Below are 26,888 nucleotides of genomic sequence, written 5' to 3'. Positions count from 1 at the left end.
CGTCTCATCCCCTGAACGCATGTGTTCATTAAACTGAACACATTAAATTAAATTAAATTCATTTAATGAACTCATTAAGTTGCCTGGACCAAGTGGGGAAACGTGGTTAAACGGATCAAACAAACCTGGGTCCTATTCCAGCTTTTTCTAATAAATGAAGGAAAGAAAACTATATAACTGCAAGGTACCTACCTTTACTTCTGTAAACTTCAATTTCCTTCCCTGTACAACACTGTTGTGTTAATAATAATAGTAACTATCTTATATTGTTGTGGGAGATTAAATAAGACAATTTATGTAAAATGTTCAGCATGCCATCTAAATATAGCTAAATGGTGAGCGAGGCCAATAAATGTAGGTACTATCATTAACGATTAATTATTTTTCTTTAATGATTTTTCCAATTTCTCCTATTAGTTATTGACCCACTGATGTGGGTCATGACCTACCGCTTCATGAATTAATCTTTGCCAAAAGGTCTTTGACTTTGTTAACAGGTTGGGCTAGGTTTTTTTATTGGGTTGGATACTTCTTTTTTAAAATGTATTTATTTTATTTTCAGAGAGAGAGGGAGTGAGTGTGTGCGAGCATGCATGTGTTGGGGAGGGGCAAAGAGAAAGGAGAGAGAAAATCCCAAGCAGGCTCCACGCTGTTAGCGTGAACCCATGAACCGGGAGATCACGAACTGAGCCGAAATCAAGAGCTGGACGCTTAATTAACTGAGCCACGCAGGCGCTGCTGGATACTTTCAGCTCAGTTATAAACAGCAGGCTATAGGCTAGCAGAGAGGGAGAGAAGGAGGCCAAGGGAATGAAAGAGGGTAATGGATGAACCAAGGTCCACAGTGAAAAGGGAGAGGTGAGACCAAGCACACAGATCCATGGGTCAAAAAGGCACAGCAGCTACTGAGGGTGGCAGTAAGGGACACATTCGTGTAGATGGTTTTAAACGTAAAGGGAAGGAAGAAGGAGGAGGAGGAGTCTCATGGCATGTGTACATTCTAATTCACCTCAAAACACCTTAAATTACATGTGATGGTCTCAAACACAGTGACATGTTTTTGTTTCTCTAAACTACCTTAGCATCACAGTGTAGAATTGTACTTCAAAGGATTCACATATGAATGATACAAAAAAACTAAAATGTGGGCCCTTCCTGGAAGAAGCAATATGGAAAATATACAGAAGACTGCAGGGCACATTGAGAGAAAGCAAAAGCCTAACTCATGAGCGTTTCAGCAAAACACATCACCTCCTGGGTGCTTTTATCACACAGAAAGGACAGAAGTTCTTTGAGAAATAAAATTACAAAATATATATTATGATCCTGCTATATTTATTAAATAGATCATCTTACAAAAAAAATATTTACAGAATACACATTGATTGTTTTGTTATACTCAGAGTAGGAAATTTTAAAAAGCAAGGAAAACCTACTAATTCATATCAGTATGTCAAAAATGGCCACATCTGAGGTTTCCCTGCGCATAAATTACCAAGCATCAAAAGATACTATCTACTACAAAAAGGGCAGATAACAATAGTTTATCAACTAAACGTTAGCTGGGGAATAACTCATGTTACAGGTCATATGTATAGATGTTATATAATAAGAGTATTTTTATTAACTAAATATTAACTAGGGAGTAATTACTCTCCGTGTAAGCTCTCAAGCTCTTATCAGTTTTACAACTGTCTGTGGTAAACAACCAAAAAAAAAAAAAAAGCAGTTAACCAGTGAAAGGTATGGATGAACAAATGGGGAGCAGGACTTTTGAAAATGCAAATCATAAGTATTTGTTAAGTCTGCTCATTTTCCATGTGTAGCGGTGACATGAATGACTTTCAACACATATCAAACCTTAAAACTAATTTTAGGCAAAGGTCCTGTTCCCGTTAGTATAGGATAAGGAGAGAGGGTTCAAAACAGGGTTCAAATTCTAGCTTGGTCACCTCCTATCTGGGTGACTTTAAACGAGTGACTTCAGTTGTCTAAGTCTGTTTCCTAGACTAAAGTTTGGGTATAATAATACTTTCCTCACATACTTTCCTACTGAAAGGATTAATCAGTGACAACTATTATTAAGAAATTTTATCTTAAATTTTGAGAATTTTGAAACAATGAAAATCAATTTTCTTAAAATTTCCTTTTTTTCCCTTCAACTTGCTTTTTTTTTTAATATGAAATTTATTGTCAAATTGGTTTCCATACAACACCCAGTGCTCATCCCAACAGGTGCCCTCTTCAATGCCCATCACCCACCCTCCCCTCCCTCCTACCCCCATCAACCCTAAGTTTGTTCTCAGTTTTTAAGAGTCTCTTATGGTTTGCCTCCCTCCCTCTCTAACTTTTTTTCCCCTTCCTCTCCCCCTCTTCTGTTAAGTTTCTCAGGATCCACCTAAGAGTGAAAACATATGGTATCTGTCTTTCTCTGACTTATTTCACTTAGCATAACACTCTCCAGTTCCATCCACGTTGCTACAAAAGGCCAGATTTCATTCTTTCTCATTGCCATGTAGTATTCCATTGTGTATATAAACCACAACTTATCCATTCATCAGTGGATGGACATTTAGGCTCTTTTCATAATTTGGCTATTGTTAAAAGTGCTGCTATAAACAATGGGGTACAAGTGCCCCTATGCATCAGCACTCCTGTATCCCTTGGGTAAATTCCTAGCAGTGCTTTTGCTGGGTCATAGGATAGGTCTATTTTTAATTTTTTGAGGAACCTCCACACTGTTTTCCAGAGTGGCTGCACCAATTTGCATTCCCACCAACAGTGCAAGAGGGTTCCCGTTTCTCCACATCCTCTCCAGCCTCTACAGTCTCCTGATTTGCTCATTTTAGCCACTCTGACTGGCGTGAGGTGGTATCTCAGTGTGGTTTTGATTTGTATTTCCCTGATGAGGAGTGACGTTGAGCATCTTTTCATGTGCCTGTTGGCCATCTGGATCAAAATTGCATCAGCATTTTTCTCAAAGCTAGAACAAGCAACCCTAAAATTTGTATGGAACTACAAAAGATCCCGAATAGCCAAAGTAATGTTAGAAAACCAAAGCGGGAGGCATCACAATCCCAGACTTTAGCCTCTACTACAAAGCTGTAATCAGCAAGACAGCATGGTATTGGCACAAAAACAGACACATAGACCAATGGAATAGAACAGAGAACCCAGAATTAGACCCACAAAAGTGTGGGCAGCTAATCTTTGACAAAGCAGGAAAGAATATCCAATGGAAAAAAGACAGTCTCTTTAACAAATGGTGCTGGGAGAACTGGACAGCAACATGCAGAAGAATGAAACTAGACCACTTTCTTGCACCATTCACAAAAATAAACTCAAAATGGATGAAGGACCTGAACGTGAGACAGGAAACCATCAAAACCCTAGAGGAGAAAGCAGGAAAAAACCTCTCTGACCTCAGCTGCAGCAATTTCTTACTTGACACATCTCCAAAGGCAAAGGAATTAAAAGCAAAAATAAACTACTGGGACCTCATGAAGATAAAAAGCTTCTGCACTGCAAAGGAAACTATCAACAAAACTAAAGGCAACCAACGGAATGGGAAAAGATATTTGCAAATGACGTATCAGGCAAAGGGCTAGGATCCAAAGATACTAGTATAAAGAACTCACCAAACTCCCCACCCGAAAAACAAATAATCCAGTGAAGAAATGGGCAGAAGACATGAACAGACACTTCTTTAAATTTTCCTTTTTGAAATTCTTTTGTATTTACCATTAACTGCTTGAAGAAGTGTCTTTAAATCCATTAACCCTGCTCCATTTATTATAATTTCTAAAATCTTCTAGAAATATTCCTGTAAAGTTAGCACAGTTACCTTGATTATGTGCATCCTATGTGTTGATTATTGTAGGAAGAAATTTTTTTTCATAGTAACTTTGGCAATTAGAGAAGGTAAATTACATTTAATAGTTATATAGCTTATTAAAACCGATTTTGTGATAAACAACTATAAGTGTTATTTCTATCGTTGCAAATCATTTCGATCTATTAAACCCCACTTTAAGCTTCAACTAGATTAATTGTGGCCTCACACTATACGGAGATTAGTAGTTAACTATTGCCTCATAACAAATTACCCCAGACCTTAGTGGCTTAAAACAATTAACATTGATTATCTGACAGTTGCTGTGGGTAGCCAGGCAGAGATGCAAGTTTTTTTATGACTGAGCCATGAAAGTCACGTACCATCACTTCCACCGTAGTCACAGACCAACCTTGATATGATATGGGAGAGGAACACACACGAGCAGGACTACCAGGAGGTGAACGTCCCCGGGAGACCATCTTGGAAGCTGGTTACTCCACACCCACAGAGAAGTAAATATTATGAAGAGATGCCTTTAATAGTGAAACTCCTTTTAAAGGCAAAGTGTTTCACCTTAAACATAAAGGTATTCAACCACTTGCTGAATGAATAAAAGTTCACTCTTGCAGCCTAAAGAGAAAACACTTAAGCAAATGAACTTATTGCCTTTTGGGGTCTCATCTTGGAAATTGATGGGTCAGCTCAGACGGTGTGGCCATCTGTGCCTTTCAGAGATGGTGGTTCCCAGAAGTGAGGGAGACAGACCACTGGGCACCTGGGGCAATGGTTGTGCATTTGATCACTACAGGTTTCCATGCTCCTGGGAGGCAGAATGAGGATATGGCAGGATGTCTCCACCGCTCCTGGGCCTTGGGTCTTAGGGGATAGGAATCAAGGAAAAAAAGGTCTTTAGAGGATACCAGGATATCATAGTCAAGAGATAATGCCTGAAAATACAGAATGACCTGCACAGCATTTCTTCCTATGCATCCCTTTCTAGTTTGTGATACATGTATCATCAGGATATCTTTAAGATTTCAGCAGAAACACCACGTTTTTCCTCTCTACAACCCAAGTTTTCATTTGCAGGAAGCTGAAGGGACCCATCCCAAATCTCAGATCTATGAAGATAATATTTTTTTGCAAAGAGCATCTCAGTATTTAATAAATATTTTTAAAGGAATAAATGAAAGAATGAGTAAAAGTGCCCGCGTGGGAATTGGAAAGAAGTTTTTAAACTATTTAATGGGAGACAGAGTATATGGTTCACACTGTGTATATGGATAGCTAGTTGGGCCAAACATGCCCTGAACGCCTCTGTGAGTCACTATTTTGATGTCCATCAAGCAGAATGTGCAGAAGCATGTGTTGTTCAGTGTTCAAGGGCTCCAGCCGTGGCCAATGAAGAGTGTCCAGGTGGCAGGCCTTGATCGCCTCGGAAACGCTGGCCATTCGAGGAGGAGAAGGGCCACCGACAGTCTAGGGTAAGTTGCTATGAATAAACACTTGCTGCACAAAGATCCCAGCAGCCGATACTCTGTCCAGTCAGCTGCTCCTCGACGCCCTGTATGTCAAGTTTCCCCCATGAACCTCTGTCTTGATCTCCGTCTCCAGGATTTTCTTTGGCCTCCCCAGACCATCACCCACCCTAGGCTTAGAGTCTGCTGGGCTATGGCTGCACACTGAGTCAGCCAAAGATACGTAATACACACTTAGGTGTCAGCATAATGCCATCACATCCGGACCCAAGCTCCCTGCCTCTGTGCCCTCGCTCCTCGATGGAAATGGATACCTTGGGGAAAGTCACCAAGAGGCACAATGTTCCTTCTACGGAATTCTGGCCCTCAAACAACGAAGTTTGTTAATGAATGTCTACTACTAGGGAATGGGGTCCTCTAAATGATTTAGTATCTCTCAACTCCAGTAGCAATAAAGACTGATCGCTGAACACCTTAAAGAATGGGCTATCATGCCCGTCTCACCTCCTGCTGGCACACAGCAGACACTCAGCAAACATCTTGTGAATGAATAAATGCTATGCCAGCTGCACTACCTCCGCCATACAGGCTCCATAAGCAGTTAACCAGCATTTAAACTGGAGTGTAAAGCTCTTAAACCTCTTGAGAGAGACCTATTTTTGCTTACGTGAAAAGGAAACAAAAGCATGAACCAAACTAGAAAGGTATATTTGGCAAGAGACAGGTTGAAGAATACGAACTGAACTACTTCATGACGAGCCAGGTTGTAATGATGGATGAAGTTTAGAGCCAAAGACATTACCAAGTTAGGACAGGGAAGATGTGGTTGAACCAGTTACAGGAGCTTTGAGGTTAACAATCTCAACCTGGCCCCCGGTTACATTGTGAAACCGGCTTGGGCTGTCTGGGTGGCCCCTAGACCTCCCTTTCTCCTTTCACCTTTTTCCTAGGCTGATAGTTCTCTCGTGTGTTCTCCGCTCCCCCATTAACTTTCTTTATGTTACAAGGAAAATACAATGGTGATAGTTTTCGATGATCTCCAACATATCCTTAATCCACATATTGCAATGGTCTCAGGGCAGATTTCCCAGGCTGTGGACAGTGGGTTACACCACTGCTGAGTTGAAATAAACTCCAGTATTTTTCCTAGGAGAAAGGGCTCGATTTCTAGCCTTTCTTTCTTACTTTTTCCCAGATGTGTGCTTTTGCAAGCCCAGCTTCCTCCTCAAGTAGTGTGGCTAGACAGAATTTCACATGGATTGGTTAGGGGAGGTGGTGTGGACAAGCAGAGCTCTTTGAGATGTTCAGTAATTACAAAATAGCCATTGAGTTTGGGGATTAGTTGGTATGTAATCAACAAACCCTCCCCAACACTTACTCAGGCAAGAAGATAATCCAATGCAAACCGAATTGGGCATTTCTTTGGGCAATTTATTTAGAATCTTTTGTCCTTGCGTGATTCAACCTGCCCTTTTAATCATGGTGAATCACCATGATTCTCGTTCCGACCAATATTTTAACACTTCATGGCTTGGGGAGGAAATGAACATTGCATTTCAAATCGGGCACATTATATCTAGCATATCTGGTATTAACTATTGAAAGATTAACAAAGAACTATGTTACAGTATGGTACGTGATAGCCTTTGGATATTGTGTGTCTGGATGTGACATGTGGAACTGCTGCAGCCATCTTGTGACCATGAAGAAAGTATTTAAAGAAATTTTCATTGAACCTTGAATATATGCCTTCAGACTTGCTCACTGCATGACGCTGACCCTATAATATACAGCAGGGAGTCAGGGCAACTGCTTTTCCAAAAGAAGGAGCCAGAGAAATTGCTTTTCAGAATGCTAGCCAGAGTCCGTAGAAAAGCTGCCGAGGGTGAATTTGTGACTGGACCGTCCAGACTCGAAAAACTGACTTGAAGCATAGCCATCAGCTGTCCCAAGCTCCAGTACAACCAACCAGTTTCGAACTGGCAGTCCAAAAGTTTGCTTAAGCCAAGTAGTCATTTCTCCTTGTAAAAATTTGTGACCTCTACCTTTAGAGGTCCCGCCCCTGCCTTTGATCACAGACACGGTCTTCGGAAGGCTGTATTCTCACCTATGAGTGAGCAAATCCCCAAAACTTTACACTCAATTTGTCTCCAGAGTCTTATTTGCAGTTCAACAGTTATTCTGCCTCAGAATCTTTGTTTCTTTTGTCTGGAGGTCAAAACTGATACACCAAGGGTGGCAAAGTAGACAAAAGGAACCCGGTTCCCTGATAATATCTTTATTTTCCTAACTGTGGAGACTTCCACCTCTGGACTTTTTGTTGTGTGATATAATACATTTCTTCTTTTTCCTTTTTCTTTTCTTGCCTAAACCACATTGAGTTGTGTTTTCCGTCTACTTGTACCAGAGGCAGAATAACTGATATACCCTCTCTGGCTAGTCTTTCCAAAATAGTGCCTCACTTCCTCACGCACCCCTCTATTATCCTCCTCATTACATATTTCTTTGTTTGTTTACTTGTTCATTGCCATTGTCTCCCACTAAAACACAAGCTCCACAAAGACAAGGAACTTGGTATGTTCAGACACCCAGCATCGAGAAAGCACTAGCTCATTGTCAATGTCCAGTGATACCTGTTTAATAGATGCTGATTGAATCCATAGGATTACTCACTGTCCTAGGTTGGGTTTCCTAGAAGCAAAGCCTAAGACAGGGATGCAGAATCGTGTGGGGTTTTTTTAACGATTTTTTTAAGTTTCTTTTATTTTTTTGAAATATATTGTGAGAGAGAGAAAGAGAGAGTGAACATGAGCGGGGCGGGTGGGGCGGGGAGGGGGGCAAAGAGAGAATCCCAAGCAGGCTCTGTGCTGAGAGCACAGAGCCCTATGCAAGGCTCGATCTCATGAACCGTGAGATCATGACCGCAGTTGAAATCAAGAGTTGGACGCTTAACCAACTGAGCCCCCCCCCCAGGTGCCCCTTGAAGCAGTGCTCTTGCAGAAGGACAAGGAGAGTGACAGAAGCAGGCTATGGAAGTCAGAGCTCATCGAATGCTCCAGAGCACAACTGGTACCACAGAGTTGGGACCACTTTAAAGCAAGGTGGAAAGCTTTTTTTTTTTTTTTTTAAACACCCAAATCAGTAAGTCATTAGTTATTGGCTATATGCTGCTTGATGGGAATGGAGGAGAAATGTTATTTCACGGGCAAGTCAACCCCCGTTCGATGAAAGGCAATTCTCCAGAGATGGGGGCAGCTACGAGTAGTTAGTAGTCAACATTCAGGACAGCTGGGGGATGGGTACACTGCTCTGCAAAAGGAGATCCCAGTGGGACGATACCTATCTAGGAAAAAAGCCTACAGAATTCCTTAAAACAGAAGTAATAATAGGATTCAGTAAAATGGCAGGTTAGAAATTTAGTATATAAAAACCAACAACATATCCCTAATCAATAACTATTAGAAAATTAAGGGGTGCCTGGGTGGCTCAGTTGGTTAAGCATCTGCCTCTTGGTTTTGGCTCAGGTCATGATCTCACGGTTCATGTGTTCACACCCCACATCGGGCTCTACACTGACAGGGTGGAGCCTGCTTGGGATTCTCTCTCTCCCTTTCTCTCTGCCCCTCCCCGCCTCTCAAAAATAAATGAGTAAACATGAAAAAAAGAAAATTCAGTGGAAGAAACTATTTTAAACCCATAAACCAGTAAAATACTTAACTATTCATAAATAAAAAATGTATATATAGAACTTAAATGAAGAAGACTTTAATTTTTTTTTAATGTTTATTTATTTTTGAGACAGAGAGAGACAGAGCATGAACGGGGGAGGGGCAGAGAGAGAGGGAGACACAGAATCGGAAGCAGGCTCCAGGCTCTGAGCCATCAGCCCAGAGCCCTACGCGGAGCTCGAACTCACAGACCTCGAGATCGTGACCTGAGCTGAAGTCAGACACTTAACCGACTGAGCCACCCAGGCACCCCATGAAGACTTTAAAATTCTATTTGGGGTCATAAAAGAAGAGAAATAAATTGAAAGACATTTCTTTGATCAGGAAACTAAATATGTTAAATATACAAAATCTGCATAAATTGTCCTATAAATTCAACATAATCCCAATTAAAATACAAACAGGAATTTTATTATCTTGAAAAATAATTCTGTAATTCATGGTAACTGTTGCAGACTATGAGTCTGGAGGTCTCTCTTGTCCGGCAAGAGAGCGGACACAGAATTGAATACAAGAGAGGCTAATATCCAGGAGGAGACAAGAGCCTGGAACAGGGGTTTTGCCTCTGTATTTATTGAGCTCATAAGATATTACCCACATGGTGAACATGAAGAAAACAAGCTCTTACACACATGAACATAGAGAAAACAATCAGACAGTAATCATTAACTTGTATGTGTAAGAAGCAAAGTGTCTGGGGAGCAGGTGGAGTTTGTGATCAAAGTACCGTAGTAGATTGGCATCAGATGGAAAGTAGTTTCCTGCAGGTGATATAACAAGTTACTCATGATCCCATTACAATATCTCACTAGGTAACCTTGGGTGCTTTCACCCCGTGGTGGTGGCTTCCTGCCCTAAGCTTTTTTCTAACCCAGTTATGTAAGTAGAACCTGTTTTCCCCCAGGTAACTAGGAAAATTTAAAGCAAGGTATGGTGGGGGACTGGTCCTACTACAAATTAATGCTATAATGATAACAACACTTTAACTTGCAAAACAATGGGCAGATTTATGGAACAGAGTGTGAAATAGACCCAAATATGTGCAGAGATTTAGCGTTAAAGGTGGCACCCCAAACTGATAAGAGATATATGATATCAAAACAACTAGGTAGCTTTTGGAGGACAAAAGTGCTGGATGCCTACCTCACTCTTAAACCAGAGGGGCAAAGATGTTATGCAACAAATGAAAAACAAAAGCTTCTAGAAGAAAGCATGGGAATACAGTTTTATTATTGTAGAACAGGGAAAGCCTTACTGAAGAGTACATAAATGCATAAACCATAAACAAATTCAAAGCTCAAGTGATGAGAAAAATGTTAGCAACACATTTGACAGGTTAATTTCCATACTATATAAAGACCTCTTATGAACCAGTAAGGTTAAAATTGTGCAAAAGTTAAGGACAGATGGTTCTGAGAAAAATAAATACTAATGACCAGTGAACTTATAAAGAGAGGCTTAACTTCAGCCACAGTTAAGGAAATACAAATTCAAACCATGGAAGATATTCTTTCAGCTTTTAGATTGGGAAAATTTTGAAGTTTGATGCTATCCAGTTCTCCTTTTTTTTTCTTTTTTAGTGTTTATTTATTTATTTTGAGAGAGAGAGAGAAAGAGAGAGCACAAGCAGGGTCAGGGCAGAGAAAGGGAAAGAGAGAGAATCCCAAGCAGGCTCCGTGCCACCAACACAGAACCTGACTTGGGGCTCCATCACGAACCGTGAGATCATGACCGGAGCCGAAATCAAGAGTCGGATGCTTAGCTGACTCGGCCACCCGGACGCCTCTGGCATCCACTATTAATGCAGAATGCACATATGCTTGGCCTATCCTGCTCACTGCTAGAAATATCCCATAAGGCTATACTTACAAAAGTTTACCGAGGTAAGATGTATAAAGATGTTCCATGAAGCAGCATTTGTAATAGCAGAACAAAACAAAAACAAAACCTGGCAACAAATGACTAATTCATAGGGTATTGGTTTAATACTTAAGATAGAATAGTCTGCAATCATTTTTTTAAAATATGAGGTAGATTAGTTTGTGGTGATATGGAAATGATATGAACAGTAGGATGTTGGGCTTCATTAACTGGTACCTTTCCTCAAGCGTTGCCACATTCACACTCACAGATTACAACAGCGATGTAACGCACGAGTACTGTTAAACTCCCCTAAATAGATCTTTTCAGTTCATTGCACTGCCTTAGTGTTGTCCTTAACATCAAGCGTCACGGTAGGAACAAAACAAAAGCTATTGCAGATTTGCATTTGGGGGAAGAATAAAACAGTGACTGAGGATACAGGCTGCCAGTAATCTATCGCTACGTTTACGAGTTACCCCGAAGTATAGCAGCTTAAACAACAAATATTTATTATCTCACAATTTCTGTGGGTCAGGAATCCGGGAGTGCCTTAGCTGGATGGTTCTGGCTCAGGGTCTTTCATGAGACTGTCTCTGACTGCAGTCATTTCAAGGCTCAAATAGGGCTGGAAATGGGCCTCCAAACTCTCTCATTGTTGGCAAACTTCAGTTCCTCTGTGGCCGTGGGCTAGAAGCCTGCTTTGCATCACCATCTGGGGCTCTCCAGGGGGCTGCGGGCTGGGGCCGCTGGCTTCCCCCAGAGCAAATGATCCAAGAAAGAGAGAGGGCAGTCACCTAAGACAGAAGTCACCGTCTAATCTCAGAAGTGACACGCCATCTCTTCTGCTATTGGTCTCACAGCCCAACATGTGAGCACACTACACAAGGTATAACTACCAGGAGGCAGAGGCCATCTTGGAAGCTGGCCACAACACAGCCTCTGGAGTCAGAGTTTCTGGGTTTGAACCTCTTAACAATATTTGCCTCAGTTTCTATATATGCAAAATGGGAATGATAACAGTGTCTACTTTTGTTGTGAACATTAAAATAGCTCGTGTATTTTAAAACTTTAGAATACATTTAAGATATTTATGACTGAATTGTAGGACATCTGGATTTTGCTTTAAATACTCCAGGAAAAAGAAATTGGAAGATAAGAATGATGATGTCCCCATAAAACAAAGATGGCAAAATGTTAAAATGTTTTTGATAATGGTTGAAAGTGGATGATATAGAGAGAGAGGTTCTTATATGAGCTTTTCTATGTTTCTTAATTCTCCATAATACATTTTCCATACTAAAAAGGTACATAATTCTTCGTGCAAATTGTTTACAGCAGTATCTGGAACATAGTATGCACTCAATAAATGTTAATTATTAGTTTTTGAATGCTAGATAAGCCAGGTTTTTCTTCATTCAAGTGATATAATTTCCTATACCCTGGGTCTTTATACATGTATGATTCTAGATTAAATAAGTTAATTTAGGTGTACACAATCTTTGCTTAAAAATCATTTGTCAATTCAAGGGTGCCTGGCTGGCTCAGTTGGTAGAACATAAGACTTTTGATATTGGGGTTGTGAGTTCAAGCCCCATGGTGGGTGTAGAGATGACTTTAAAAAATATATTGATCAATTTAGCTACAATCATTTTTCTACCAGTCCCCAAGTAATCTTTGCAACTGCAAAAATGCAGATATAATTTCCTACATCTTGTATGTCATATTCATATCCTATGGGCCACAAGAGGGAGCCCATGTCCAGAAGCATACCAAAAGTGACAAACTTAGAATTACCGTCGACAAGAATGGTAGTCCGCTGAAAGGTCCCCATAAACCAACATAGCCAACAGTCCTCCGATCAGCATTCTCCACTCCTTCCCTCAACGGAGAGGCCAACGTTGTTTCCAAAGACTCCTGAGAAACAAGTGGAGCCCTTGCATAAACGTGTCAAACTTAACTTAATGCCTGCTGGTAGATATGTAGATGGCTTACGGTGCAGTTCTGAAAGCCCTCCTTGAGGGGAGTTGGGTAGGCAGTCTTGGTAGGGAGTGGTGTGGGGCGAAGGCGATTTGCCACACACTGGGGGGCTGGGGGGGGTGACATGAGCCTATTAGCTTCCCTGCTGCACCAGGGAAGAGAGCCAGACTGGGAGGAGCCTGCCTTAGAGGGTAAGACTCAACAATATTTGAGGGGCACCTAGAGATACTCCTAACCAAAATATCTTATCCAGCTTGTTCTCTTGCCTGAAATTTCTGTCTTTCTTTTTTTTAATTTGAGAGAGAGCAAGAGAGCGTGCACGTGCGTGAGTGGGTAAGGGGCAGAGGGCGAGGGAGAGAGAGAATCATAAGCAGGCTCCAATGCCCAGCTCTGAGCATGATATGGGGCTTGATCTCATGACTACAAGATCATGACCTAAGCCGAAATCAAGAGTCACTTGCTTAACCAACTGAGCTACCCAGGCACCCTGAGATTTCCCTATTTAGGGAGATATATTCCCTTAGAAGTTGGCCATGCTTGAAATGCGCTTAATGCACAGGATAATGGGAAGGAAATACTTCTTCTTTAAATACTAAGGCTGTTCATCAAGTGACCCAGGAGGGACTAGGGGAAAGGAGTGAATGACAGAGTCACAGGAAGAATGCAGTCCTGAGAAGACACTAAGCACCTGGTTGGGCAAGCTAAAGGAGCCCAAGGGAGACACGGCCAATTTCAGACTGGCCTGGAGTGAGTGTGAAAAATCACACTGACACAGGGCTTATAACGGATAATTACAAAAACTTGGATTTCCCTCATTTTTATAATCTAGGGCTCACCTGCAATTATACTCAGTTTTGTAACCCAGTTTTGGTGGAAGCTTTGAGAAATATGTCCAGTCTTGGCTATTTTGAGACAAATATGTTTTACTTTTTTTTTTTTCATTTCCTCTGATCACTAAAACTTTTCTCTCTTTCATAAATACTGCTTTCAATTACAGAATTACGGATGTCAGTATTCTCCGTAGGGTGCAATTTTCCTCTTCAAAAAGTGAAACTTTGCCAATTTCATTGTGAATTTGGATCTAACTTGGCTATAGTGGAGGCCTTCTTGCAAACATTCAGCATATCAAGATCCAACAGCGGTGCACAACTGAATATATAAAATTCATATTGTTTCTATGCAACATTAACTCCCTTTATGTTTAGTGGACATTTATTGGAAGTCAACCATGGGGGTGCCATGTTATATAAGAACAGTGATAATATGACTTGCACACAATTCTTGGACAAGTGGCACTTCTGAGGCTGGTGAGCTCCGTACTATCCCCCTCCTTTTTTTTTTTTTTTTTCCTGGAAGGAAGGATATTTATGACTAATACAGCTCATGTCAACTTGTGAATATCCTATCCTCCTACCTTTTATTTATGTCATCTTTAAGTTTATAGAACAAGATCATAGGTATGGAACTTTTTTCTCCTAAGAGTAGCCAAGTGAAATGAACTTTTCATCCATGTGACCAAGCACATTAATGTGTGGTTTCAGTACACCTGATACTTAACACGATGGAAACAGAGTTGTCAGCAGACTCTTTCTCCTACCCCCAATAAAATGAGACCAACTAAGTTATTAAAGGCCCCTTGAAGGAAGCCTATGCAGGATTCTCCTGGATGGAGAACAGGAGGGATGGGATGAACAGTAGAGAGGAATGTCAGAGGATTGGGAGAGTCCCCAAGGCTGAGGGAGTCCCCAAGGCTGAGTCCCCAAGGCTGAGGGTTTGGTGAGGTCAGTAGGGTGACCCGTGCTTAGCTCCTTAAAGCTACTGCAAGAGGCGACAAGCAAACTTAATTGTAAAACACTGTAGCGACTCTCTACCTAAGAACCCTGAATGCAGCAACTAGCTAACGACTCTGGAATTGGCCATCAGTGTCCTCAGCTGGTGTGAACTTTGGCCCGATTGTGACATCTTTTAGGCTGTCAGACAGGAGGGAGATATTCACTTTGCCTTCCTTTCAGGGTAGTGTAGTGGGGAAGCTCAAAGAAGTCCTAGGATAAGAATGACATCTAGTAGTTAAAAAGGATAAGGTAGAAAGGGGTAACCACTGGTTACTGCACAGAAAGTCATCTTTCCTTGTGAGATAGAAATCATTTTGTTGATCTTTATGACCATACATGTAACACATGCTCATTGCAACAATTCAGAAAATATAGAAAGTGTAAAGGCTCTGTGAACCATCTTAATTGTTCTTTTTTCCATCAATTACGTATTTTGGACATTGTTCCATAGTAAGGAATATCAATTTATGGCCACAGGGTATTTTCTTGCATAAATATGTCAACCTTAACTTAATACCTACTGGTAGATATGTAGATGGCATACAGTACAGTTTTTATTTTTATTTTTAATTTTTTTTAATGTTTTTATTTATTTTTGAGACACAGAGAGATAGACCATGAGCAGGGGAGGGGCAGAGAGAGAGGGAGACACAGAATGGGAAGCAGGCTCCAGGCTCTGAGCTGTCAGCACAGAACCTGACGTGGGGCTCGAACTCACAGAGTATGAGATCATGACCTGAGCTGAAGTCGGATGCTTAACCAACTGAGCCACCCAGGCGCCCCCAGTACAGTTTTTATATAGAAACAGTGATACAACGAACAAAACTTTGCACATTAACCCAATTATCTTCTTAGGACATATTTCTTTTTTTTCTTTTAATGTTTTTATTTATTTTTGAGACAAAGAGAGACAGGGGAGGGGCAGAGAGAGGGGGAGACACAGAATCTGAAGCAGGCTCTGGGCTCCGAGCCGGCAGCACAGAGCCCGACGCAGGGCTCGAACCCACGGAGTGTGAGATCATGACCTAAGCTGAAGTCGGATGCTCAACCGACTGAGTCACCTAGGCGCCCCACTTAGGACATATTTCTAAAATTGAAATATTTGGGTCAAAGATTACATAAAGTTTCAGAATCTTGCTGTGGTTTTGAACCCAAGTTGTTTTCCAGAAGGTTCGCAGCAATTTATATCTCCAGCAAAGAGTATTGACAGTGTCTATTTTTCCACATCCTTATCAACTCTGGGCATTATCTTTTCTAAATCAATAAATTCATTTCTTATTCAAAAATTTAAGAATCTTCCAAGTCCCAGGTATCAATCGTACTTTAATTTAAATGTATAAAATAGTAATAGTTAAACATTCGGCAAGGTAGGTTTCAAGAGACACCCTTCTGAGACAAGAGCTTTAGTTACGGAAAAAGTAATGAATTAAAAATTTATTTGCGTAACATTTCATAGACAAAGCAGATAGTAATTATTTAGATGCACACTGTTGCTGTCTTGCACTAACGATAGCTGTAGTGTGACCATGGCAATACTTGTAATTCACGATCGATTTGTTATTGAATCACTCCATATTTATCTTTGTTCTAAATACAAAAGCATTTTGTCATAATGTGAACCCAGGGAAGGACTCCAAAAACAGAAATACCTGTAATTCATTCTTCCTTTTTTTTTCTTTTTTTGTATAAATGTGTAAATAAGAAGTAAGTATTGAGGCCAAATAGTTAAATCTGAAAATTACAGCTATTAAAACCTACCTTAATGTCTAGCAAATGCTTTTTAAAACTCCCTCAGATTGATATAATTACACTAATTAAAACCGTGAGCCTAGAATAATCGTTGAGTCTCTTATTCTTCCCACAAGTAAGCACGGTCATGTAAAGAGGGTGTAGGGATGCAAATTATAGTCGGTGTACGTCAGAGCTGTGAGAAGCTAGAGACACTTGAGCACTTTTACTGAAACTTTTTTAAGTGTACTTAAGTTTGCTTAAAATAATTCATCTCGATTTAATGAGGGGATCAATGACTTAATGAGCTCCCCTTAAATAGAAGTGTATGCAACCATTAGTCTTAATGTCTACAACACAAAACCAGCTACAATTTTTTTATTGAGATAAAATGCTTGTAACATAAAATTCACCACGTTAAAGGGTACAACCCAGAGGTTTTTAGGATGTTCTTGATGTTGTGCGACCGTCACTCCCCTCTCATTCTGGAACATTTAAATCACCTCAAAAAGAAGCTCCATACCTATTAACAGGCATTCTTGATTCCCTCTTCCCTTGACCCCTGGCAAAGAGTAATCTACTTTCTTTTTTTTTCCTCATTTTTTTTTTTTACATTTACTTATTTTTCAGAGACAGAGAGAGACAGAACACAAGTGGGGGAGGGTCAGAGAAAGAGGGAGACACAGAATCCGAAGCGGGCTCCAGGCTCCCAGCTGTCAGCACCAGGCCCCACGCGGGGCTCGAACCCACAGACCGGGAGATCATGACCTGAGCCAAAGTCGCATGTCCCACTGACTGAGCCACCCAGGAGCCACAGTAATCTACTTTCTATCTCTATGGGTTTGTGTATCTGGACACATCATATAAATGGAATCATGCACTCTGTGATCTTTTGTGACCAGTTCCTGTGACCAACATTTTATTATATGACTTTCTAATGATAGCCATCCCAATGGGTGTCAGGTGGGAGCTTATAGTTTTGATTTGTATTTCCCTGATGATTAATTACATTGAGTGTCTTTGTATGTGCTTTTTGGCCATTTCTATATCTTCTTTAGGACATGTCGATTTAGATCCCTTGTCCAGGGCACCTGGGTGGCTCAGTCGGTGAAGCATCCGACTTTGGCTCGGGTCATGATCTTGCCGTTCTGAGTTCGAGCCCCGTGTCGGGCTCTGTGCTGACAGCTCAGAGCCTGGATTCCTGTTTCTGGTTCTGTGTCTCCCAGTCTCTCTCTGCCCCTCTCTTGTGTGTCTCAGTGTGTTTCTCTCTCAAAAACAAACAAACATTTAAAAAATTATTACAAACATAAATTATAGATTCCCCTGTCCATTGTAAAATTAGGTTACATTTCTTAATACTGAGTTTTAAAAGTTCTTTATATATTCTAGATATAAGTCCCTAATCAGATATATGATTGCAAATACATTCACCCATTCTGTAGGTTTTCTTTGCACTTTCTTGATAGTGTTGTTTGAAACATGACACTAGAAGTTTTCAATTTGGCTTAAATCCAATTTATCGTTGTATAGAAACCAATTTAACAATAAATTGTATTTAATATAAAAAAATCCAATTTGTCTACTTTTTTCTTTTGTTGCTCATATTTTAGGTATCACGTCTAAGAATCTATTGCTAAATAGGAAGGAGGTCATGAAGATTTACTACGTTTTCTTCCAAGAGCATTCATGTTTTAGCTGTTATATTTAGGTCTTTGATCTGCTGTGAGTTCAACTTTGAATGTGATGTGAGATAGGGATCCAACCACATTCTTTTCCATGTCCAGTTGTCCCAGCACCAATTGCTGAAAACACTATTGTTCCCACACTGAACGGTCCTGGCATTCTGTCAAGTTTCGATTGACCATAGATGCAGACATTTATTTGTGGAGGTTTATTTATATCCCAATTCCATTCCATTGTTCTACATTGCTATCCTTATGCCAATACATTGTCTTGATTACTGTTGTTTTGTAGTAAGTTTTTAAATTGGGATGTGTAAATCCTCCAACTTTACTCTTCTTTTTTTCAAGAATGTGTTGTCTCTTCTTGGTCCCTTAAAATTTTATATGAATTTTGGAATAAGCTTGTCCATTTCTGTAAAAAAAAAACCCACAGAATTTTGATAGGGGTTGCATGGATTCTGTAGATCAATTTGAGAAGTAGAAAACAAACTTATAAAATGATGTTATTATTTAGGTTGTGGTAGCCTTTTGGCAAAGATGGCCACAATTATTTCCTTCCCCATATATGGATAGATGCCATGATTTAAAAAAATTCTTTAATGTTTACTTATTTCTGAGAGAGATTTATTTTGAGTGAGCAGGGGAGGGGCAGAGAGAGAGGGAGACAGAGGCCAAAGGGGAGTCCACACTGACAGCACAGAGCCCAATGCGGGGCTCGAACTCACAAACCATGAGATCATGACCTGAGCCGAAGTTGGATGCTTAACCAACTGAGCCACTCAGGCACCCCAGATGCCATGAATTTTGAGCTCCTCCCATCAAAAGCTGGACTCATTTCTCATCCCTTGAATCCAGCTTGGCCTTGTGACTTACTTTGACCACAAAGAATGAGGCAAGAGGGACATCGTGTTAATTCCAACCCTAGGCTTAGAGACACCTTCCACCCTTCTCCTTATTTTACTACCACGTGATCATGGTAGCCTACTGGAGGATAAGTGACCACATGGAGCGAGATAAGTCACCCTCGGTGAGGCTGCCCCAGACTAGCCAGCTCCCAGCCAACCTAGAAGGTACCACAGATATGACAGGCAATTCAGCTGAGATCACAAAAGCCTAGCCCAAGTTAACAGAGCTACCCAGTCTATCCAAAGACTCTAGACCAATTAGAAAAAAATGTTTTAATCTTTATTTATTTTTGAGAGAGAGAGAGAGAGTGGGAGCAGGGGAGGAACAGAAAGACCAGGAGACAGACTCCAAAGCAGGCTCCAGGCTCTGTGTTGTCAGCACAGAGCCCGACCCGGAGCTCAAACCCATGCACCCTGAGATCATGACCTGAGCTGAAGTAGGACGCTTAACTGACTGAGCCACCCAGGCTCCCCTAGAGCAGTTTTAAGTAGGTATCATTCAAACAATCTGATTAAAAAATGGGCAGGGGACCTGAATAGATATTTTTCCAAAGAAGACATACAGATGGTCAACAGATACATGAAAAGATCCTTAACATCACTCATTAGGAAAATGCAAATCAAAATCACCTCATACTTGTCAGAATGGCCAAAATAAAAAAGCCAGGAAACAGCAAGTGTTGGCAAGGACGTGGAGAAATAGGAACCCTCGTGTACTGTTGTTGGTAGGGATGTAAACTGGTGCAGCCACTGTGGAAAACAGTATGGAGGTTCCTCAATTAAACATAGACATACCATGGATACCATAATTCCACTTCTGGGTGTTTACCCAAAGAAAATGAAAACACCAATTCCAAAAGATATACACACCCCCATGTTTATTGCAGCATTATTTACAATGGCCAAATTATGGAAGCAACATAAGTGTCTATCAATAGATGGATGGATAAGGAAGATTATATATATATAATCTGTGTGTGTGTGTGTATATATATATATATGTGTATATATATATATATATATAATAGATAAGATAGATAGACATATATATACCCACACAGACACATATGTGTATATAATTTGCATTTGCAACAACATGGATGGACCTAGAGGGAACTATGCTAAGTGAAGTAAGTCAGGCTAGGAGAGATAAAAACGATATGATTTCACTTATATGTGGAATCTAAAAACAAAACAAATGTATAAACAAACAAAAAGCAGAATCAGACCCATCAATATAGAAAACAAACTGATGGTTGCCAGAGGAAAGGGGGTGAGGGGATCGGCAAAACGGGTGAAGGGGAGTGGGAGATACAGGCTTCCAGTTATGGAGGAAATAAGTCACAGGAAAAGGCACAGCATAAAGGATACAAGCAATGATACTGTAACAGCATTGGATGGTGACCTGTAGCTACACCTGTGGTGACCATGGCATATCGTACAGAGAGTTGGATCACTCTGGTGCACACTTGAAACTAATGTAACATTGTGCCGACTCCTCGATTTTTTTTTTTCATTTTAAGGCTGTATTTTAATACACGTAATTATGAAATGGGTATTTTTTAGCAACAAATACATAAACAAATAAAAACATAGAAAAATTAAAATGTTCTCCTTATGACATAATATAGGAATAGGCATCTTACACAGGAAAATTAAAAAATAAAATGTCTGGGGCCCTAGGTGGCCCAGTCAGTTAAGCATCCAACTCTTGGTTTTGGCCCAGGTCATGACCTCACAGTTCAGGGGATAGAGCTCTGCATCAATCAGGCTCTGTGCTGACAGCTCGGACCCTGTTTAGGATTCTTTCTCTGCCTCTCTCTCTCTGCCCCTTCCCCTGCTTGCACATGCTGTCTCTCTCAAAATAAATAAATAAGCGTTAATAAATTAAAATAAAATAAATGCTTGCAAAAAATTAAAAAATTATGAAATAAAATATTTACAAAAATAAAATTAAATGTTTACAAAAAATTATTTTTTACAAATAAAAAATGTTTACAAACATGTCCTTTTTATGGGTAAACAAAATGTGTCATGCGTGTGTGTATACACATACGGTGGGTTCGTATTCAGCCTTAAAAAGGAATGAAATTCTGAGGCGCCTCGGTGGCTCAGTCAGTTAAGTGTCCTACTTCAGCTCAGGTCATGATCTCACCGTTTGAGTTTGAGCCCCGCGTCGGGCTCTGTGCTGACGGCTCAGAGCCTGGAGCCTGCTTCGGATTCTGTCTCCCTCTCTCTCTGCCCCTCTCCTGCTTGTGCTGTCTCTCTGTCACTCAAAAAATGAATAAACATCAAAAAAGATTTTTTAATAAAAAATTTTAAAAATAAAGGAATGAAATTTTAGTATACATTACAACATGGATGAACCTTGAAAACATTATGCTTAGGGAGATAAGCCAGACACAGAAAAAGATTGTATGATTCCATTTGTATGAGGTACTTAGAGTAAGCAAATTCATAGAAGTGACCAGGGACGGGGGAGTTATGAATAAGTGAATAGAGAGGTGCTACTCGGGAAGACGGAAAAAGTTCTGGAAATTGATGGTGGTGATGGTTTGTACAACCCCATGAATGTGCTTAATGCCGCTGAATTGTACAATTAAAATGGTTAAAACTGTAAATTTTATGTTATATGTGTTTTGCCACAATTTTAAAAATATGTCTTCCCTGACCCTGAATTTTTAGATATGTCTAGTCAACTCCTTCATCTGGATGGACCCTCCAGAGCAGTAAGAACCCACTTACCAAATTAACCTTCAGAGCAGCTCTGTGAATTCTCCACATTGGCCCCATTTCTGGCTCTAGCTGTTTGCCCTGTTCCATTGCCACCCGGCTTCTCACTCAACGCTTATCGTTCACTTCTCGGAATGAACTTGGAACAGGTTTCTACATCCTGGGTTTGGCCTTTGGTATTCGGAGCACAGCACTCAGTCTGTGCCTATGGCCCTTTGCATTTCTGGCATTGCGGCCAATCACCTTCTTGCCCTAAGTTTCCCACAATCCCTTCTGACCTCTGAGATACCCCAGGTAAGCTTTTCAGATAAAGTACACATAATATTTGGGACAGATGTATACCAAAAATTCTTAATTGTTCACATGAAGTTCAAATTTAACTAGATGTCCTATATTTTTATTTGCTTAAACATGGTACGTGGATTTCAGAGGGAAATGCATCAGGAAAAATATATGAATGTTTTCCTTTTTATTCTCTTTCCTGGTGAAGCTATTTTTCAAAGCACTATCTATACACGTCAAGTACTTCAGCAGCCAGGCGAGACTCATAAGCTTAGATTAAAACACATGCAACCATGCCCTCCAGAGAGAAGATAATGTATAATGAATCTAGTAGTGTTTTATTCCACTGGGATTCACTGTCAGTCAATGTATTATTTTTTAGCAAGCTACATAGTGCGTGCTTTTAACCACATAAATGTACATTCTGTTAATTCATACTGAAAAAGCATACTTTCTCAAATTTTTTAAAAAGCATGATTATCGGGGCACCTGGGTGGCTCAGTCGATTGGGCGTCCGACTTCGGCTCAGGTCATGATCTCACGATCCGTGAGTTCGAGCCCCACGTCGGGCTCTGTGCTGACAGCTCAGAGGCTGGAGCCTGCTTCGGATTCTGTGTCCCTCTCTCTCTCTCTGCCCCTCCCTCACTCATGCTCTGTCTCTCTCTCTCTCTCTCTCTGTCAAAAATTAATAAACATTAAACAAAATTTTAAAAAGCATGATTATCAAGATAATTAGTACATGTCAATATTTTACTTAACTCACTAATGAAGAAAACAGAAAACAGAGAAAATAGTTTGATGAGGATATGAGAAACTGAGATGGAAACGTCAGGGGGAACAGGGATGCTGAAATCACATTGCTGAGTTAGACATGGAACAGGATCATATCCCACAGGGCAATAAAACCATAACCTTTGGGTTCGTCTTCTTTACCAGATTGGGGGTGGGGGGAGGGGAATTGTACCTTGCAAGTTTTACAAGTTAACATCTAACTTTACGGAGTTAGGAGACATCTGGGCCCGAATCAGTGCTCACATTTCTTGAGAGCTACAACTCAGGTGAGTCTGTTAGAAAATTCTCTAATACGATGTTAAAATATCCCTGACTTATCTTTTCATTTTGTCCAGTCCGGGTAATTTTTTCTGTGCGACATGTGCTACACTCACGACTACATTTAGTATGGAAAAATAAAGGCTACAGACCCACACACGATTCCATCCCGGAGTGACGGTACATAAAACTCCACTCTTCCCTCCGTTCCTCTCCATGTCCCGGGGCCTCGCACCAATGAATACAAGTCCGGTGTTTAACGTGGTAAATGTTTCAAACAGAAGGTCACACAAATGCAAGCCAACTATTTCACGTGGTGTTCGTCCAAAAAAACACAATTTGTTCCAATCCTGGGGGAAAAAATGACTAACATCTGGTACTAAATTGGAGCCCTGCTAAGGATGTCTAAGGCTAACTTTTCCCGTTTAAATTTTGGCATTCGTGCTGAATTTAGAATCGAGACAAACCACAAAGAGACCCTTCTGTAATACTGATTTTTTAATTGAAAAAAAAATTTTTTTTTTGGAAGAGGTCCGTACATACTCTACAGCTTTCAAAAAGTACAGTGAGGTTGCAGTAGGCAACTACTGGGCCCGGATCCCTGCTTCTAATCTTGCTCCTTCCCCAGCTGCTCTGGAGATTGATTGCTAATTGCTCAGAGCTGCTCCTTTTCTAGACAATTGCCTTTGGCCAATAACAGCCTCCCGAGAGGATCCTCCCTCCTCCAGAGGCAGCTCACAGCCCAGGATTGACGGATAAAGGTACCAAGACCCAGGCCCCTTGTTTCAAGGTAGGACCAACGCTGGGACAAAACGCACACTCCAGAACTTAGTCTAGACTCCAGCTAAGACACCTTCTTGCTTAGCTTTTGGTTCCTGCCTTATCCTTCTTATCTCCCCTTCTCCTGCAATCACACGTTCAATAATCCCTATCTCAGCCTCGGTGTCTAGAGAATCTGACGTAAGACAAGGGTATCTTTGTCTGCGTCTTTCCTTCAAGGCACCCAGTTCACTCTTAAGAGGTAACCAGGATTGCCGGTGTCTCGGGTCACCTTAGAGAAATATAGGAATAATGCATAGTATGTACATATAAAATAGCTGTATTAAATATGCATTTTTGTGGGTTTATTTTTGTTTTATATAAACAGACTGTATCATACACTCTCACTGTTTTGCCTTTTTATTTGATAATGTGTCTGGGAGATGTTTCTTACCCAGTGCACACAGTATTCTTCCTTCTGTAACAGCTGTTGAGTACTCCGTTGCATGTATCTACTGTAATTAGGAAACTGGCCCCCTAATTTTGGACATGTAGATTTGCAATGTTTAGCTATTAAATAAATATATATGGCAATGCTATAGTGAATCTTCGTATGAAATATGAGAAATTATGAATATTTTTGTAGGATAAATTCCTATTAGTGAAATTCCTGAGTCAAAGGGTGCATGTATTTGAATTTGGGCAGATATTGCTAAGGTGCTTTCCACAGAAGTTAAATCAGTTTTCACTATCACTAAAAATAGAAGGGAATGGCTATTTCTCCAATCCTCCCCAACATGATGTGTAGTCAGTTTGGCATATAAGAAAAGGTGTCTCTTGGGGCGCCTGGGTGGCTCAGTCAATTAAGCATCTGACTTCAGCTCAGGTCGTGATCTCACAATTCGTGAGTTCGAGCCCTGCATTGGGCTCTGTGCTGACAACTTAGAGCCTGGAGCCTGCTTTGGATCTGTGTGTGTGTGTCTCTCTCTCTGGCCCTCCCCCACTGGCACTCTGTCTCTCTCTCTCAAAAATAATAAATAAACATAAAAAAAAGAAATGTGTCTCTTGTAATTAATGAGATTATGCATGTATTATATGTTTAAGAACCATCTGCATTTCTCTTTCTGTTCATTATCTAGTTATGTTCTTCGCCATTTATATATTGGCTTTTGGCTGTTTATTATTAATTTGTAGACACTGTGTAGGAAAGTTAACTCTCTGTGATATGAATATTTTTCCAAGTTTATCATTTCTCCTTTTCCTTTGTTTATGGAATGTCAATGCTTTGCAGCTTTGTTTTCTATTTCTAGGTAGTGGAATATACAAATCTGTTGTTTCTTGATTTTTGTGTGGTGCTGGGCAAGTTTTTTCCTTGCTCAAGATTCTTTTGGAAATTCTGTCATATTTTCTTCTAATACTTTAATAAGTTTACTTTTTAAATTTAATCTCATGCATCTGTAATTTGTTTTGGTATAAAGTGAGAAGCAGTCATCCAATTCTCTTTTCTGGGTGAATAGCCAGTTATCTCGATATAATTTATTGACTAAGCCATCTTAGTATTCCTATTTTATTAAGAGCTGTTCTAAAAAATGGATGTTGGGCTTCATCAAATGCTTTTCAGTGTATGTGGAGATAATTATATTATTTTCCCACTTTTTCTCTACTAAATGGTGAATTACTGAAAAATCCTTGCATTCATGGAGTAAATACCACTTAGTCAAGTTATATTATTTGTTTAATGTATTTCTTAACTGCTTGCTAATATGGTATTTAGGGTTTTTTTTATGGGTATCACTACTTAGGATTTTTATATACATATTCATAAGTGATATTGAACTATAATTTTACTTTTTTGGATTGTATTTGTAGTTATATTCACTTCTTCAGAAATTTAGAAGTCTTATCCTTGCATACTTCAGAACATAGAAGCACAAAGTCATTATTTCTTGAAGATTTGGTAGAAGTCTTAAGTAAAAATATCTGTATCAGGGCACCTTCTAGGGAATACCTCTTTAATGTTTCCCCATACACACACTTTTTAAATGTTTATTTATTTACTTAGAGTTCACTATCAGGAGACGGGAAGAGAGAGAGGGAGAGAAAATCCCAAGCAGGTTCCGCACTGACAACGCAGAGCCTGATGTGGGGCTCGAACTCACGAACCATGAGATCATGGCCTGCGTCAAAATCAAGAGTCAGATGCTCAACAGACAGAGCCACCGCCGTGCCCCTGCATATGCTTTTTCTATGGTAATCAGTCCCTATATTTTCTTTCCATTCTGAGATCAGTTTTAGTAATCCCTCATTTGGACCAGGTCCTCAAATTTATTTTATAGTGATGTACAAGGTGGTCGCTCCTAAATCTTTTAATTTCTCCTGTATCTATGTTTGAGTCTCTCGTATAAATTCTTATTTTCTGCATTCATAATTTTACTCTTTTAACCTTAGTTAAATTGAATAACAGTTGACTTATCTTGCTTTATTTTTGAAGAATTAGGTTTCAGATTTAATTTCTCGGATCTGCCAGTGTTTTCAGTTTCTAACTTCCGCTTTTATCTTTAGTAATCCATTAACTTTTATACCATTAGACTCATTTTCCTGTGCTTTTCCGATTTCTTGATTTGTACATTGAATCGTTTTACTGTCAATCTTGCTTTTTAAAAAAATTCAGTATTAAGACTTTCCCTTTTCCTCCAAGCACCTGCTTTGTGTGTCTCAGATGTTTCACTGTTTTCACATCTCATTTCAATATCCTCCTTGACACAAAAAATGTTTATGATTTGTTGGTATACTTTTGTTTTTAATTTCTAATTTAATTATGGCTGGTACAAAATAATATTGCCAAAAACTGATGTTGCCTATGCTATTTCTATTTTTTTTGAAATATATTGTTTTTAAAAATCATATTTTGTGACTAGTTCTTGGATGCATGAAAAGATGTATCTTTATTTGAAGAGTGTATAGTTGTATGAATTAGAGCTATTTAATTATTTCTTAAGATGTTTGAATTCTTAGTAGAAAGACACAGGAAACATT

The 26,888-nt window shown here is 39.9% G+C and overlaps 1 long non-coding RNA gene across 3 annotated transcripts in view; it reads left to right on the top strand.

Moving 5' to 3' along the window:
- Positions 1-26,888, top strand: part of LOC128315348 (uncharacterized) — a 76,886-nt gene that overhangs the window by 7,423 nt on the left and 42,575 nt on the right. Inside the window, exon 1 of one of the 3 annotated variants that reach the window (XR_008298106.1) lies at positions 23,187-23,883. The exons of the other annotated variants lie outside the window; for them this stretch is intronic. This is a non-coding gene — a long non-coding RNA (uncharacterized LOC128315348). Of the gene's footprint in view, positions 1-23,186; positions 23,884-26,888 lie in introns of those variants that run through there. 3 annotated transcript variants of the gene reach the window in all.

The sequence above is a fragment of the Acinonyx jubatus genome, chromosome C2 (genome assembly GCF_027475565.1).
Source record: "Acinonyx jubatus isolate Ajub_Pintada_27869175 chromosome C2, VMU_Ajub_asm_v1.0, whole genome shotgun sequence".
Classification (NCBI taxonomy): domain Eukaryota; kingdom Metazoa; phylum Chordata; class Mammalia; order Carnivora; family Felidae; genus Acinonyx; species Acinonyx jubatus.
The sequence above is the reverse complement of the archived record's forward strand: the minus strand, read 5'-3'. Positions and strand labels throughout refer to the sequence as shown.